The following is a 14,053-nucleotide window of genomic DNA, read 5'->3' as shown; positions in this document are numbered from 1 at the left end:
AGAGACGCCTGCACATGTCTCTCATATACATACCACTCCCCATACAGACACAGGCTCACACATGGATGTAGACACACATACTCCGTACACACATCGACATACATGTGCACGCCCAGGCACACACTCAGACTGCACACATGCCTACAAGGTACACTCACATGTACACATACACAGGCACAGGTGCAGATCTGCACTTCTCAGACCCTTTCGAGTGTCTAAACAGAGGTCAGCAGCGCTACACCTCATGCCTGCAGTGGTGGAGGTGGAAGGGTGGCACCTGTGTGTGGGCATGTTGGTCTTTCTAGCTAGAACTAAATGCTAGCCCTCACCTCTGCACGCATCAGTGCTGATCATGCTAAGTACACAGTAGGCACTCACTAAGATAGCCCTTAGAAGGGTGTGGCACTTATGCTGCAACAGACTAGGGTAGGGTTGGTGGACACAGAAGGGGCGTCAGGCCCCTGCCCCGCACCCAAGCACTGGAGAAAGGGAAATAAAGCTGTGGCTGCCACCACTGGCCTCTCTCACTGGCCCACCCTCCCCGCAGTTTCCTGTTTGGGGTCCCGCTGTCACTCTGGGAGTTGGATCCATGCTATGGTGCCAGAGGGCCACCTAGGGTTGTGGACAAAGGGCACAGGCATCTCTACTTTCTAGACTCCTCCACAGCAGGAAACTCTAAAGGGGCCTCAGGCAGCAACTTGGATGGGCTGCAGGAGTAGCCTCAGGGTCCCGGCCTGTTCAAGACTGTGTGTGAGTGGCAAGTGTGGGGCTCTTTCCTCCAAGGCAGCTGGCCTCTCAGCAGGACCCTGGTCGTCCTTGGTTCAGGCCACACCCTCCACCCCCACCCACATCAGGAAGGGAAAGATTGTGTGTTTCACTCTCTGGGCTTGCACCAGGCCACTGGCTCCCTGCTGGACATCCACTTCACACCCAGACCTCTTCACCCCCCTGCCCCCCACACCCAGGAAATGTTCAACAGGTACTGTGGATACCTTGGCTCCTTCCTGCCCTATATCCATTTGGCCTCTCGCTGAGCAAAACAGCTCTGTGCATCATCCGCCCCCTGGGGAGCAGCTGGTCAGGCCTGGCCAACCAGGGCATCCACACTCCTGACCACAGTGACTGGTTCAGGAGTGGACAGGAAACCTAAGTGGATCCAATAGGACTCACTCCCAGAATGCTCCCTGCTCTTCTCCCTAGGGTAACTAAACCACATAAAGCACAGGGAAATGTAGCCAAGCCAGAGCAAGGCAAGGAAAGGATTGACAGAGATGGGGAACATGAGGAAAATCGGGTTCTAAGGACATCATCTGAGCTCCTGGATCCAGCTGTGCTGGAAGCCAGATCGACCCCCAGGTATCTAAGAGTCAGTAAATATCCCTCTATTCCTAAAGCCAATACGAGTTGGATTTCTCTCACTCTCCACTAAGAAAGTCCCAACTAAGAAAAAGAGCTTGATAAACAAAAGGATGAAGGTGTTGAACAAACAGCCCGTCAGCCGGCTCCCTCACTGATGCTGATGCCGACTCCAGGCAGAGCACTGCGCTGGGTGCACAGAATACCAGGTGAGCCAGACACTGCTCACGGCCTCAGCCAGGCGTCATGTGGGTTACTCATAACAAAATTCCTTTTGCAAATTACTTTCTTTTTTATCAGTTAGAGGGAGTTCGTGACTATCCCATCATTGGATTGTATTTTGATGTGCTTTCACATGGGAAAGAAAGAGGTGGGATGACAGTCACACCAAGCTTGGGCATTTCTGACAATGCTCTTACCTCTACACACATGCACAACATATGTGCATGTTGTCCATCACACGTGTTCTAGGGGAAGACACAGCTGAGGGATACTTTTGTACAAGCCCTCACAGCCTGTAGAGACACCCACGTAAACATCCACATAAACGTAGGAACCCACCTGGACCAAGTATTCACAGTCCCAGGAAGAATTCAGGTCCAGGCCCAAGCATCTGAAGATTAGCAGAGCAGACCAGGGACCACTCAGAAAGGAGCATTTCAAGGCCTCAGCTGCTGCCACCCCGAGGCTAGATTCTGGTCCTGGGGTTCTGGTCCCTTACATGGTAGCCACAAAAGACAGAGTCATGGGATTCGGACACCTAGCTGAGGAGTGGCAATGGCCTGGCTGCATTGGCAGGGAAAGGCACAGAACCCACAATATGTTGGACTTCCTCGGGGCCACTGGGATCCGAGAATCTTGGAGAAGCCAGAAGGACCTGTGCCCTCCTCGTGTTCAGAGTAAGTGCCTGCAGAGAGAGAAAGGAGGGCCCTGGTGGCTTTTAATTTTACTCTGTTAAGTTCTGGAGGGAGGTGACAGTCATTCTAGAGCTTCCCCCACTCTCATCTCCTCTCAGTGCTCAATCTCCCAAGTTTGGGAGCTGTGTGACCTCTAGCAAGTTATCTAATCTCTCTAAGCCTGTTTCCTACTCCATAATATGGGGTAGCTGCCACCAACTTCACAAGATTATAAATAAATGTAAATGCTTAGCAAAGCGCTCTCACACCAATATGTGAGCTGTTATAATGATTATCTATTATGATTCTGGTCCCACTCAGTTTCCTGTCACCCCTGCTCTAAGGGGTCCATGGGCTCTCTGGGAAAGGTTGTGAGTCAAGAGAAAAGAAAAGCACTCTGTGAGCCAGGACTAGCCCTCCTGCCCTCCTCCCCGCCCCGCCACAAGCATAGCCCAGCTTCCTCCCAGACCTCAGCTGACTCAGCATGCCAGGAGGTCATAGTAGAGATGAGGACAAGATACAGAGACAAGGGAGCTGGGGGCAGTGCCTGTGTTTGTGCTTTTACCACAGGCCAGCACTGACATATCAGCTTAGCTCATTTCAGTCCCACAACTGCCTCTGAGATGGTACCACTGTTATCTCATTTTACAAATGGGGACATTGAGGCTCAGAGAGGTTAAGGAACTTGACAAAATTTATCCAACGTAATGATGGTACAGCTAGGTCTGACTCCAGAGTCCAAGTTCTCAGCTACTGTTTTGTACAATGATCTGCTTCAGTAAGTGCCAATCACCAGATCAAACCTGCCCCATTGATTCTGAAAGCTACAGAAATGCACAATTGATGCAGTACCCATTTACAGATAGAAAAACTAAGGCCCTGAAAGCAAAGCTCAGCTCAACAGCTAGAAGAGAACAATGATGAAGCGGGAAAGAACAAGTGCCAAGTCCTCCCAACACTCGGCTAGACGGGCTTCTCTCCCTAGGTTGCTCCTCGCCTATTCCACAGAGCCCACTTTGGGTCACCAAGTCACCTGGCTTCCCTGGAGGAGGCCTGTGGGTGTTCCAGGTACCAGCTGAAGGGGCAAGTCCCAGCCAGAGTACCAACTCCAGCACAGAGCTCTAGGAAACCCACCCAGCTCTCTGGGCTTTAGAGGAATGTGGAACCCAGAAAGCTTCCTGGGATCAGAGAAGAAGAGGCAGCTCAAGCCCCTGCCAGCAGCCCCTCCATCATGTCTGCAGGCTCTTGGGGACAGGAGGGAAGGAGGAGACAGTATGGTTTCCTCTGCTTGGGCAGCTCTGTCCTCACAGCCACCAGTAAGAGCTGAAAGATGAGACAAGCTCCCTTCTCAGGCATGGGGATGAGGCAGTTACCGGAAGCTCAGGAAACAGATGCCCCGAGAGAGGCGGGCACTAGATCATTCGGCCTAGATCCTCCCGCATTCCAACAGCATGAGTTGGCACCAGCACTGACCCAGTGGGGCTTCGCTCTCCTCCCAGCTCGACCACTGAATCACCTTGAGCAGGGCATGTACTCTTTCAGGGCTTCAGCTGACCCTTCCTCAAAAAAGAGGCTAGATTAGCCTCTGCTTCCTTTACAAGCCAGGTGAGAACAGAGGACAATGGCAGGGGACACTCTGATCACCAGGAAAATATAACACAGTGGCATTCAGAGCCAGCAAACCCACACTGGTAAGGAATTCACACCTTGGGATGGAGATAAAATGACATCTAATGTCTGCATGTGATTTACAGCGCACTGATCACTTCCCCACGCTCACTATCTCAAGGGCTAGACTGAATTTCCCATTATGCAAGTTCTAAAAAGCAAAATGATGACAAAAAATAAATTGCAAGACAAGTGCTTGTGAAAACTGAGTTCCAAGAGCAGGACCCGAACACATGATTGCACAATTTATTCTGATCTATTCAGTAATGCCAGCCTACCAAGAGAACTACTAGCAACACGTGGCTATGGACTAAAGAAGCCACAAAATGCACCATAATTTTTTAAAAATTCAAATAATAATGTGTCATGTTTGCCCATCAGATAGTAAAGGTTAAAAAAATACTTGATAATTATGTGAGGATATAAGAAAACAGGCATCCCCACTATTAGTATGTAGATATTTGGCAATACCTCTCAAAATTTTAAATGTACATACCCTTTGTGCCAATATTTTTGTTTCTAGAAATTTATTTCACAGGTAAACTCATACAAAGTGAGAAAAATCTATCCACACAGTTGTTAATTATATCACTGTTGTAATAGCAAATCCAAAAAAAAAAAAAAAACTAAATGACCATCATTTAACTATATTGTGGAACAAGCATACAATGAAATATTAGGTAACCTTGGAAAAGAAGATAGAATTTATATGTGTTACTATATAGAGACATCCTAAAAACTCAGGTAAAAAAAAAAAAAGAAGACAGAACAGCTCATATACTAAGATTCCATTCATTTAAATAAGTATGTAAATTCTTATCTTTGCCTAGACAGTTTCTGGAAGGAGACATAATAATGGTCCAAGACTGGCTTTGTGATCTCTTTTAGGGAGAACCTCCTTCAAGCTCCTAGTGCCCAAGCCTTTGTACAGATAACTCCAGGGCCACCAAAGATAATGGAGTATTGTAGTGGATTTCATTCCAGTATTTCTCTGAAGAATGAGACTGGAATTGAACATCTGGGGGAAGGGACTTTTCTCTGAATGTGCTTCCGTGCTGATTGGTTTTTTTTTTTATCATAAACATGTTATAATTTAAAGGGGAAAAAAGGTTAATTATATGGATGGTTTGCTCCAGAAGAAGAAGAAAGAGGACAGAAAGAAGAAAAAGAACAGAAGAAGGAGAATGAGGAGGACATAGGAAGAGGAGGAACAAGAAGGGGGAGCTGCAGCAGCTACAAAGCCTTGTTTCTTTAAAACCTTCTTAAACTATTTGGAGCTCAAACTAACCACTGATCCCTATCCTGGGACCACCTCTTCCAACCCAAAGGGAAGTCTGTCTTTCCCCAGAAAGGGAAGACATGGGTCTTTCTCTCACTGTCTGATTCCAGATGGTTTTACCAACCACTCTGCTTTTAAGAAAAGAGTTTGCACTTCAATCTTAGGAAAACTAAAAGGAGAGCAATACACAAGTTTTCTGGAGGAAATCTGACAATACAAATCAGAATCCTTACACATATGCCAAAGGAACCTCTAGAGCACAGATCCTGGCCCATTTGGGGATCTTGGTTTTGGTTTTACATGGGTGTGTCAAGTTTGTGAAAATTTATCAGCTTGTACACTTGCAATGTGTGCACTTCTCTGTACAGATATTATGCCTCAATAAACAGGGCTTTTTTTTTTAATATACGTGCCTTTTGATCTGACGATTCCATTCCCAATTCTATACCATCCCATGGGGAAAAATTCAGCAATGTGTAACAAGACCCTTGTACTTTTAAGGGTCTCCAGCACATTGTTGTCTTAACTATGAAACACTGGGAACAACCCAAATATCCAACAGTCGGAGGCAGGTTAAAGAAAGACAGCATCTCCTAACAGAGTACCTCTCTGCCAGGACAAAGTAGGTATAGAAGTACATGTAACGACACGGGAAAAAAGCTACAGAAAGTTTCTGAACGGAATGAAACAGGCTAATATGCTCCGGGCCACACTGTGTGGGGAGTGAGATTAAGGATCATGATTTTTTTATTCTCTTTGTGCTTTTCTGAATTTTATATGTTTTCTGAAATAAGTCTTACTTTTATAATTAAAAGAAGACAAATATTATTTAAAATAATGACAAATAAAAGGAAGTAAAAGGAGACAAAAAAGGTGATGTGCCCCGTGTTACAAAATAGTGGTTCTGAAATGCACTGAGTATGAGAATCACTTGGGGCTTAAATAGCATGGGGTCAAACCCCAGCCCTGCTGCTTACCAGCAGTGTGACCTTGGGCAAGATCCTTAAGCTCTCCATGCCTCAGACCAGAATCCTCAACTATAAAATGGGGATACTAACAGCATGTACCTCATATGGCTATTGGAGGGGTAAATGAGTTAATACATACTAACCCTTCAGAGAAGGGCCTGGCACAGACCTATCACCATGTTAGCTAGTGTGACTGCTAAAATTCTGATTTCATCGTTCTGGGTTGGAGCCAGAAAATCTGCATCTTTAACAAACTCCCCAAATGATTCTGATCCAGTGAGAAATACTGGAATGAAATCCACTACAATACTCCCATTAACTTTGGTGGTCCCGGAGTTATCTGTACAAAGGCTTGGGCACTAGGAGCTTGAAGGAGGTTCTCCCTGAAAGGGATCACAAAGCCACCTCTTCACGCCCCCTCCATCCAGCTGAGTCACTCCAAACCCTCCCCTACCACTGCAGAGCCTTACCTGGATATTTTCCTCACCAGGATGGGGAGAAGGCAGTGATAAGCGCCCTCTACAGGCAAGTTTGAGTAGTGCAAGGAGAAAAAGGGGGCGCCTTCTTGCTGGTGGTATTTCTACGATGGCAGCCATACTGTCCTCTGGCAAAGGGATTGAGGGATGGGAAAATTCTCTGTGCTGCAGGAGATAAGTAACAACCATTTGGTGTCAGAGCACCTGGGTTCCGGCTCTGGTTCTGACATTTAACATGGCTGTGGGGAAACCACTTAATCTCCCTCTGCCTCAGTTTTTCATCTGTAAAGAATAACTGCAGTCATTTCTCAAGAAACTCCCATGAACCAGATATGCCATGCTTTTTATTTCATTTAAGCCTTACCACAACCATGTCCTTTTTACTGGTGAGGAAATGGCGCCTCAGAGAAGTTAAAAGACTCGCCCAAGGTCACAGGGCTGGTAGGCGGTGCCTGCCGAATTTGAACCCAGAATATCTGCTTTTAATCAAAATGGCATTCTTATAGGGAAGGCTCACTACAGAGTAGACCCCAAATGAGTGCAGCGCTAGATGTGAGATACTGCCAGGCTGGGCTGGGGCAAACCCCGAGATTCTTCCTGGGCCCCCTGCCAATGCCCAGCTAAGGAGCAGCCCTAACCTGGACCAGGATGAGGAAATGCTGAGATTACTCACCCAAGCCTGGCAATCTGGGCTGGGAAGTCATCACTCTGGCAGATGAGCAGTGACTCAGGTGGAGGCAGGAGCGGGGACAGAGGAAAGGCAGGGAGCTCCCTCAGACACTTTTTTTTTTTTTAAAGGCCTGTAGCTAAAATACAGCACGTTCATGTTGCATGATTTTCTTGGACAAAGATGGGAGTGCTAGTGGTGTCTGCCCCACCCCCAGGCCCAGAGGAATCCTGCTGGAGCCTCGGCATCATGGCACCACCATCGACACTTGCTCTTTGCCCCTCCGAAGGGCTGACTCAGAACAATATAAACTGATACAGAAACGGCCGTTTCCACTCAAGTTCCCCTTTTCTCTCCCCATTACTGGCCCCACCCTCAGAAGAGCTCTGCACAGTATGGTGCCTTCTTTACTACATGAGAGTGGGTGGGGGATTGGGGCTGGATCCTGTAGTTTGGTGAAAATCTGGAACAATGCCTCACCTGTGGAGAGGGGAATCCATGGGCAGAAGTGTAGTAAAGGAATAATTAAGGGAATAACCCATGAGGTACATACTGGTGGTGTCCCCATTTAACAAATGTGGAAATTGGGGCACAGAGGGACTAAGTAATTTGCTCAAGGTCACACTCATAGTAAGTGGCTGTGGCAGATTGTATTTTTTAAAGATGGCCACACCATCCCACAATATATCCCCCATCCCACATGCTCTTCTCACCACGTGCATTGACACCCCTCCATTAAGAGGTAGGGTACATGGTCCCTCCTTTTGGATCTGTGTGGATCTGTGATGACAGCAGAAGTGATGCTGCATCATTTCTAAACCTAGGTAAGAAGAGGTGAAATAGCTTCTGCCTGGCTCTTTCTTGGGATTCTTGCTACTTAACCGCCGCCATGCTGTGAGGAAGCCCAGTGAAGACACAGGGAGAGGCTTGAATGGTAGGAAACTGAGACTTCAAGCCAATAGCCAGCATCAAATGCCAGACATGCAAGCAATTGATCCTTCAGAAGATTCCAGCCCCTAGATTTTGAGTCACCCTGGATGACGATGGCAGAGCAGAGATAAGTATCTCCACCAAGCCCTGCCTGAATTGCAGATTCCTGAGCAAAATAAATGTCACCATCATTTTAGGCCATAAGCTTTTGGATGGTTTATTATGCAGCATTAGATACTAGAACAGTGGAAGAGCCAGAATATGAACCAAATGAGTTGGCTCCAGATCCTGTGCTCCCTGCCACTCTGCAATGGTCCCTGATGTGTGAGGGACAGTGTAGAGGAGGGGTTTAGAGCTTGGGCCTAGAGTCAGACATATCTTAGTGTAATCATTCATCATTCATCGAATGTTTACTTTAATCACTACTGTGTTCCAGGCTCTCCACTAGGGCAACTGGGGGAACCGGGGCAGGGTGGGGGATGTGCAGAGGTAGAGGATAAAAGAGAGATAACTTTACACAGGTATTTACCATAGGAATGATATGAGCCGTAGGAGACTGAGTGTGTGGAGAGCCCTGTGTAAATGGGAGGTTCTGGGACAGCCTCTCTGAAGGGATTCGTTTCACGAATCCAGCTTTGTGAAGAATGGAGCAAACAGCAACAAGTGTCAAGAATAGACCTGGGTTCACATTCCAGCTCCACTAGTTACTAGTTGTGTTACCTCGTAGAAGTAACCCAGCCTCTCTGAGCCTCCATTTCCTCATAAGATGGGGACGCTTTCAGAACTTACCTCATAAGATTGTTCTGAGAAGCCAATGAGCTAATACATGTATAGCATGCAGCCCAGGGCCTGGCACAGGAAGAGCTCCATAAATTTGAACAATCGTAGTGACAGGAATTATGCTGAGGCCCAAGCCCCCAGTGGGATTCCCAGAGCCCCAGAGACTACTCTGCTCCCTGTCAGAACCTATGCCAGCCATGGGGGGAAGAGAGCATGGATAGCAGCAGTCGGGGAGCCTTCCCACTGCTGCACTGGTGCCCAAGCTTCTGAGAGTGGGTTGAGTGGGTGGGGGTTGTACACTTCCCTGAAGCATGCTGATATACAGCTCAGCTTCTGCCCTACAGCCATCCCTGACTCATCTCAACCCAGGGCTCACCCACTCGCCACCCCCAGATCAGAGCTCGAAGGATAGGGCTAGAGGTTGGACTGGTGGTCCCTCCTCAGGCCCCGCCCCAATGGCAGTGGGCACCCACACAGCCACTGGGGGAGAAGCCGTTTCCTCAAGGCAGAGAGAGGGATAGGGAGAGGAAGCCTGGAGAGAGGGCAGAACTGGGAAGGGCAGAAGACTCGGGGGTTCCAGGGGGCCAGGAAATCCTGTTGGAGTAAAGTATCACCTGCCATCAAGCAGGCACACCCTCAAGGACCCTGGAGAGCGCCCGATGGGCAGTCAATACACACACCCAGAGCAAAGAACAGGAACAAGCCAGAGCACCCAAAAGTGCACACGGAGACATGTTCAGGGGACCCATACATAGCCACACACAGAGATGTCCAGACACAGAGACCCAGCAACACACCCTCCAGGAACACACATGCACAAATACGCACACACAGACAGGCATACTTCACTGTGCCTGACCGCATGTCGCTCCCCTCTGCTCTTGCTCACTAGCAGTCATCTAATCGACAGGTTCCCCGGTGCTCATGCCTGATACCATCTGTTGACCCAGACCTGACAAGGCCCAGCCAGCGCCAGCACACCCAGCATGATCCAGGAAGGAGGCTGACAGCCCTGGATCTGAACTAAGGAATGGGGTAGGACACCAGCCGGCCCTAAGAGCAAGCTGCAAGTCCAGGATCCAAGCATGGGCAGGAAAGAGAGCTCAGCACAGCCTGGTCTGAAGTCAGGTTCTCAAGAGCACAATCCTTGCCTTGGCATCCTACCTGCCTTGGGAGCCCCTACAGCTGCTCCACATCTTGAGCAGGTGGAAAGAACTCCCCTTATGACTATCTGGAAGTCCTGAAGGGTTGTGGCAAACAGAGGTAAAAAAAAAGTGCAGCATAGCAGGCTAAGATCAGACATGAGGCAGAATTTCCCACTGGAGAAGCACCAAAGCATTGAAAGAGGTGTGGGCAAGAAGAGCGTGCCATTCTGGCTCCATACAGATGCCCTCTGGAAAAGGGAGAAGATGGATGGGCTAGCATTCTTGTTTTTGTTGTTTACTATACTAAACTTATTAAAAACAAAAGGAGTCCCAAATTGCAGAGGTCAGAGGAGTCTTTAAATAATTGTATATGAAGAGAGTGGCTACTATACCTCCCCATCCTAGGCTGGGTATGACCTTGCCTATAGGCAGAGGGATGAACTCAGTGACCTTTGTACTGCCAGCCTGAGCTGCCTGTGCATGAGCAAGAGGCTGTTAGACACCTTCCCCACTGTGTAACCTTTCCCTGAGGGGGTGGCATGTTGCTCAGAGATGGGAGAAAGTAGGGAGACAAGGGCCGCCATGGTACCATGGCAACAGGCCTCAGCAGACATGGCTGTGCCTTCTCCAATCACCACTCACAACAGGACCTAAGTGTTTATAGACAGCACCTCCCCTGCCAAAGGCGGCAGTGGCCCAGGAGGGACAGGTAGACACATTGGGGAAAAGGCACTTCATATGAAGCCTATTCTGGCTTATGCCCTAGGACTCCCCAACTAATTTTCAACCACTGCCCTCCCCTCTATCACACCACCTCATCACACTCTCACAGGCCCAGCCTGCCCCCACCAGCCCAGACACCCCTAATCCCAGGTACCAAGGCTGCCCAGCTAGCCCCGCAGCCCTGGTTCCTCCATAATTCTTGGCCACGCTCTGCCAAACTGCTCTCTCCTCCCTTCCTGTCTTCCATTTCCTCTCACCCTCCTCCACCCCCCTGCCCTGTCCTCCCCCATGACTGTGGCCCAGACCAGTACCCACAACCATCTGCCAGCTCCAAACACCCACATCTGCCCTACCCCCATTCTTCTTTCAAGCACCTGCTCCCAAGCTGCCTGCTTGTCGCCTCTGCTCACTGCCAGGCTCTCATGTTCTCCTGAAGACAGATCCCAGCAAGAGGCACATCTGAGCAGCTGACCCCGGGGCATGGCACTGCTGGCTCCAAATCAGAAAACAGAACCTTTTAGGGAGTCTGGGAGACTAGGCCACAGTTCTGGGAGGGACTGACTAAGTCAGGTGTTTGGCCCTGGAGCCTCAGACTTTACAACTACGAGGGGGTCTTTAGAGGTCACCTTACCCAGCTTCCTCCTCTGTTTGAGTGAATGAATGTCTGAGCCATCAAGAATATGCTGTCTTCTCAAACATACAGAGATATTCCATTTGTGGAGCCCTTGCTATGGATCCCTCACCATGCACAAAAATTTAAAAAATATCTTATTTAACACTCACAACTCACAGATAAGGAAACCAAGGCTCAGAGAAGTTAGGTAATGTGCCCAAAGTCATGCAGTGTGTTGGGCACCTCAGTGTGCCACTTCTAATCCTCTCAGCCCCACTTTTTGCTCCAGCCACTTCTGCAACGACCTGTTAGTTCCCTGTAGGCCTCTAGAAACAGCTTACAGTGCCACATGGCAAAGCTTCATCTAGGGCCATGCCAGGCCTCCTTTGAAGCTACAATGTGGGATGCCCACAGGAACCTACTTGGGCCTCACACATGTGCACTTGGAATCTCATGGGAATTGATGTTCAAAGAGGTCCTTCTCCAGTAGAGGACAGAGCCGATGGATAAATGCTCCCTTGTTTTTCTCTCAGACAGGGTAGTTTTAAAATGCATTCCATAAGCTCAACAGGAGATCTGCTCAGGACATAGTAGAGGTAATAATAAAAATAATGCTTCCTTATGCTGCTGTCTCTTTCTCTCTTTTATACCTCCTGCCCCCCACCCGTGTTCCCTGAGACCATTTCCCAAGTAAATCGCTCAGGTTCTGCTTTGGGGGGACACAGATGGAGACACAACAAGTGGGAGGCAGAGCTGAGATTCCGACCCAGGTCTGAGCGACAACAGAGCTTTTATGCTTAGCTACTATGCTATGCTGCTGCCACCACCATCTATGCCAGGGTCCCTTTCCCTCAAGGTTCAAGTCATTCTGAATCACTATGGCTCAGCAACCTTGATCTAGACAGAGTTATGAGAAAGAGGGAGGGTGCCTGAAGTACAAAGGTCATCCTCTCTGGAACTGAAGCCACCTTGCACCAAAACTGCCACAACACCCTGGGCTGAGTGGCAGTCCCAGCTAGATGTGCTCTGGCCCTACCCAAATTTAGCATCTGCCTCTGCCCAGACACTTCTGTGGCTCTTCAGCTCTAGTCCCCATCCCATCCCCATCCTGAACCCCCAAGCCCCACCCCAGTCCCAGTCCTCAACATCTTGGAAGACGCAGGGGACCTGAAGTAGCTTTTTGAAGCCTGAGTGGCCAGATCTAGCAGACATCTACCCTGCCCCACCCCTGGACTCAGAAATCCCAACACACCCGCTTGGAGGAGAGGGCAGAGCCTCCCCAGACTAGTGCCCAAGTTGCAAAGATGTGCTGGGACTTTCTTAGGATAATCACTTCTTGGGACCTCAGGCCCCATTAGCTGTGTGAACTTTCTGTTTACTCCTCACTCTGCAGCAGGAAGAATGGGGGAGGGGTGCCTTCTCCCCTCTCCATGGGAAACTGAGGCCTGCAAGGCTTAAGGGGCGGCCCCAGGGTCAAAGCATAAAAAGAACCAGAGAGCCCTGGCACCCAGCCCAGGACAACCCTATTATTCCCTGTGGAGGCTGCTCTGATGGGGGCCACTCAGAGGCAGATCCCAGCATTCAGAGCCCAAACCCCACTTGCATGTAAATGTCCTTCAGTTTGTTAAGAAGGGTGCAGAGGGAGCTATAGAAAACAGATGAGGAAAAAGAAGGATGTCCCCCCAACCAGCTCCCAGGTCCTGACACACGGTGTCTGGTGGTAGCAAAGCCAAATGGATTCTATTCAGTCCTGAGGTCCTCTGAACACACCTGCGCTGGACCCCCACCCCGGGCTGGCTCACCCACATGCACCCACTCAGGCCCTCCAGAATTGAGCATCAACCTAGAGGTTGGCCCTGTCCCAAAGTCCATGAAGGTCTCTCAGCCAGCACCCCACCATCCTAGCTCCCCTCCTGCCACATGCACAGGTTGGAGTGAGGATGGGGTGGAGTTTATAACCTTTCAGATAAAAACAGACCAAGCTAGCAAGGCTACAGGGTCCTCTTGAGATTCCTGGCTTTTTCCTTCACCACCACCTGTAAACACCCCACCTCTGACCTCCGCCTCGGTCAGCCTCTCCAGCCAGAGACTTTGACAGGGACTGAGCAACATCGCGCTCAGGCACACACTCCTGTACATGATGTGTGTGCGCAGTGCCCCACCCGCATGGATTTCTGAGGACAGCCACCCCACCTCCCAAACATAACCCATCACGCTGAATTGCTCAGTGGAATCGCAGCACGGAGCTCGTACACCTCCATACGCTCTGGGTTTCTCTTTGCAAACACACGCATTTACACTCACAACATACACCTCAATCCCACATTCAGTCACACCCAGGACTCACGTCCAGATCCAGGCTGACTATGGAATTCACGCCCAGCCCCGGACCCACTGACCTGTGACGCTGGCGCCCAGACTTACTCCTCGACGTGGACGGAATGTCAACAGTCAGTCGCGGTGGCTGTCCCCGCCCGTGCGCCTGCAACGTCGGCGTCCACCGTCTCCATCCGGACCCAGGCCCCCTCCTCCTCCCCGCCGGCGAGCCGCCC

At 49.6% G+C, this 14,053-nt stretch overlaps 1 protein-coding gene across 2 annotated transcripts in view; it reads right to left on the bottom strand.

The window, feature by feature from the left end:
- Positions 1–14,053, bottom strand: part of RAP1GAP2 (RAP1 GTPase activating protein 2) — a 194,681-nt gene that overhangs the window by 179,950 nt on the left and 678 nt on the right. The window contains exon 1 of one of the 2 annotated variants that reach the window (XM_025041648.1): positions 13,901–14,014. The exons of the other annotated variant lie outside the window; for it this stretch is intronic. The gene's annotated coding sequence lies outside the window, so the exon portion shown is untranslated. Of the gene's footprint in view, positions 1–13,900; positions 14,015–14,053 lie in introns of those variants that run through there. 2 annotated transcript variants of the gene reach the window in all.

This window comes from Pteropus alecto, unplaced genomic scaffold (assembly GCF_000325575.1).
Source record: "Pteropus alecto unplaced genomic scaffold, ASM32557v1 scaffold98, whole genome shotgun sequence".
Lineage (NCBI taxonomy): Eukaryota > Metazoa > Chordata > Mammalia > Chiroptera > Pteropodidae > Pteropus > Pteropus alecto.
Note: the sequence above shows the minus strand (reverse complement) of the source record. Positions and strands in the feature narration are given on the sequence as shown.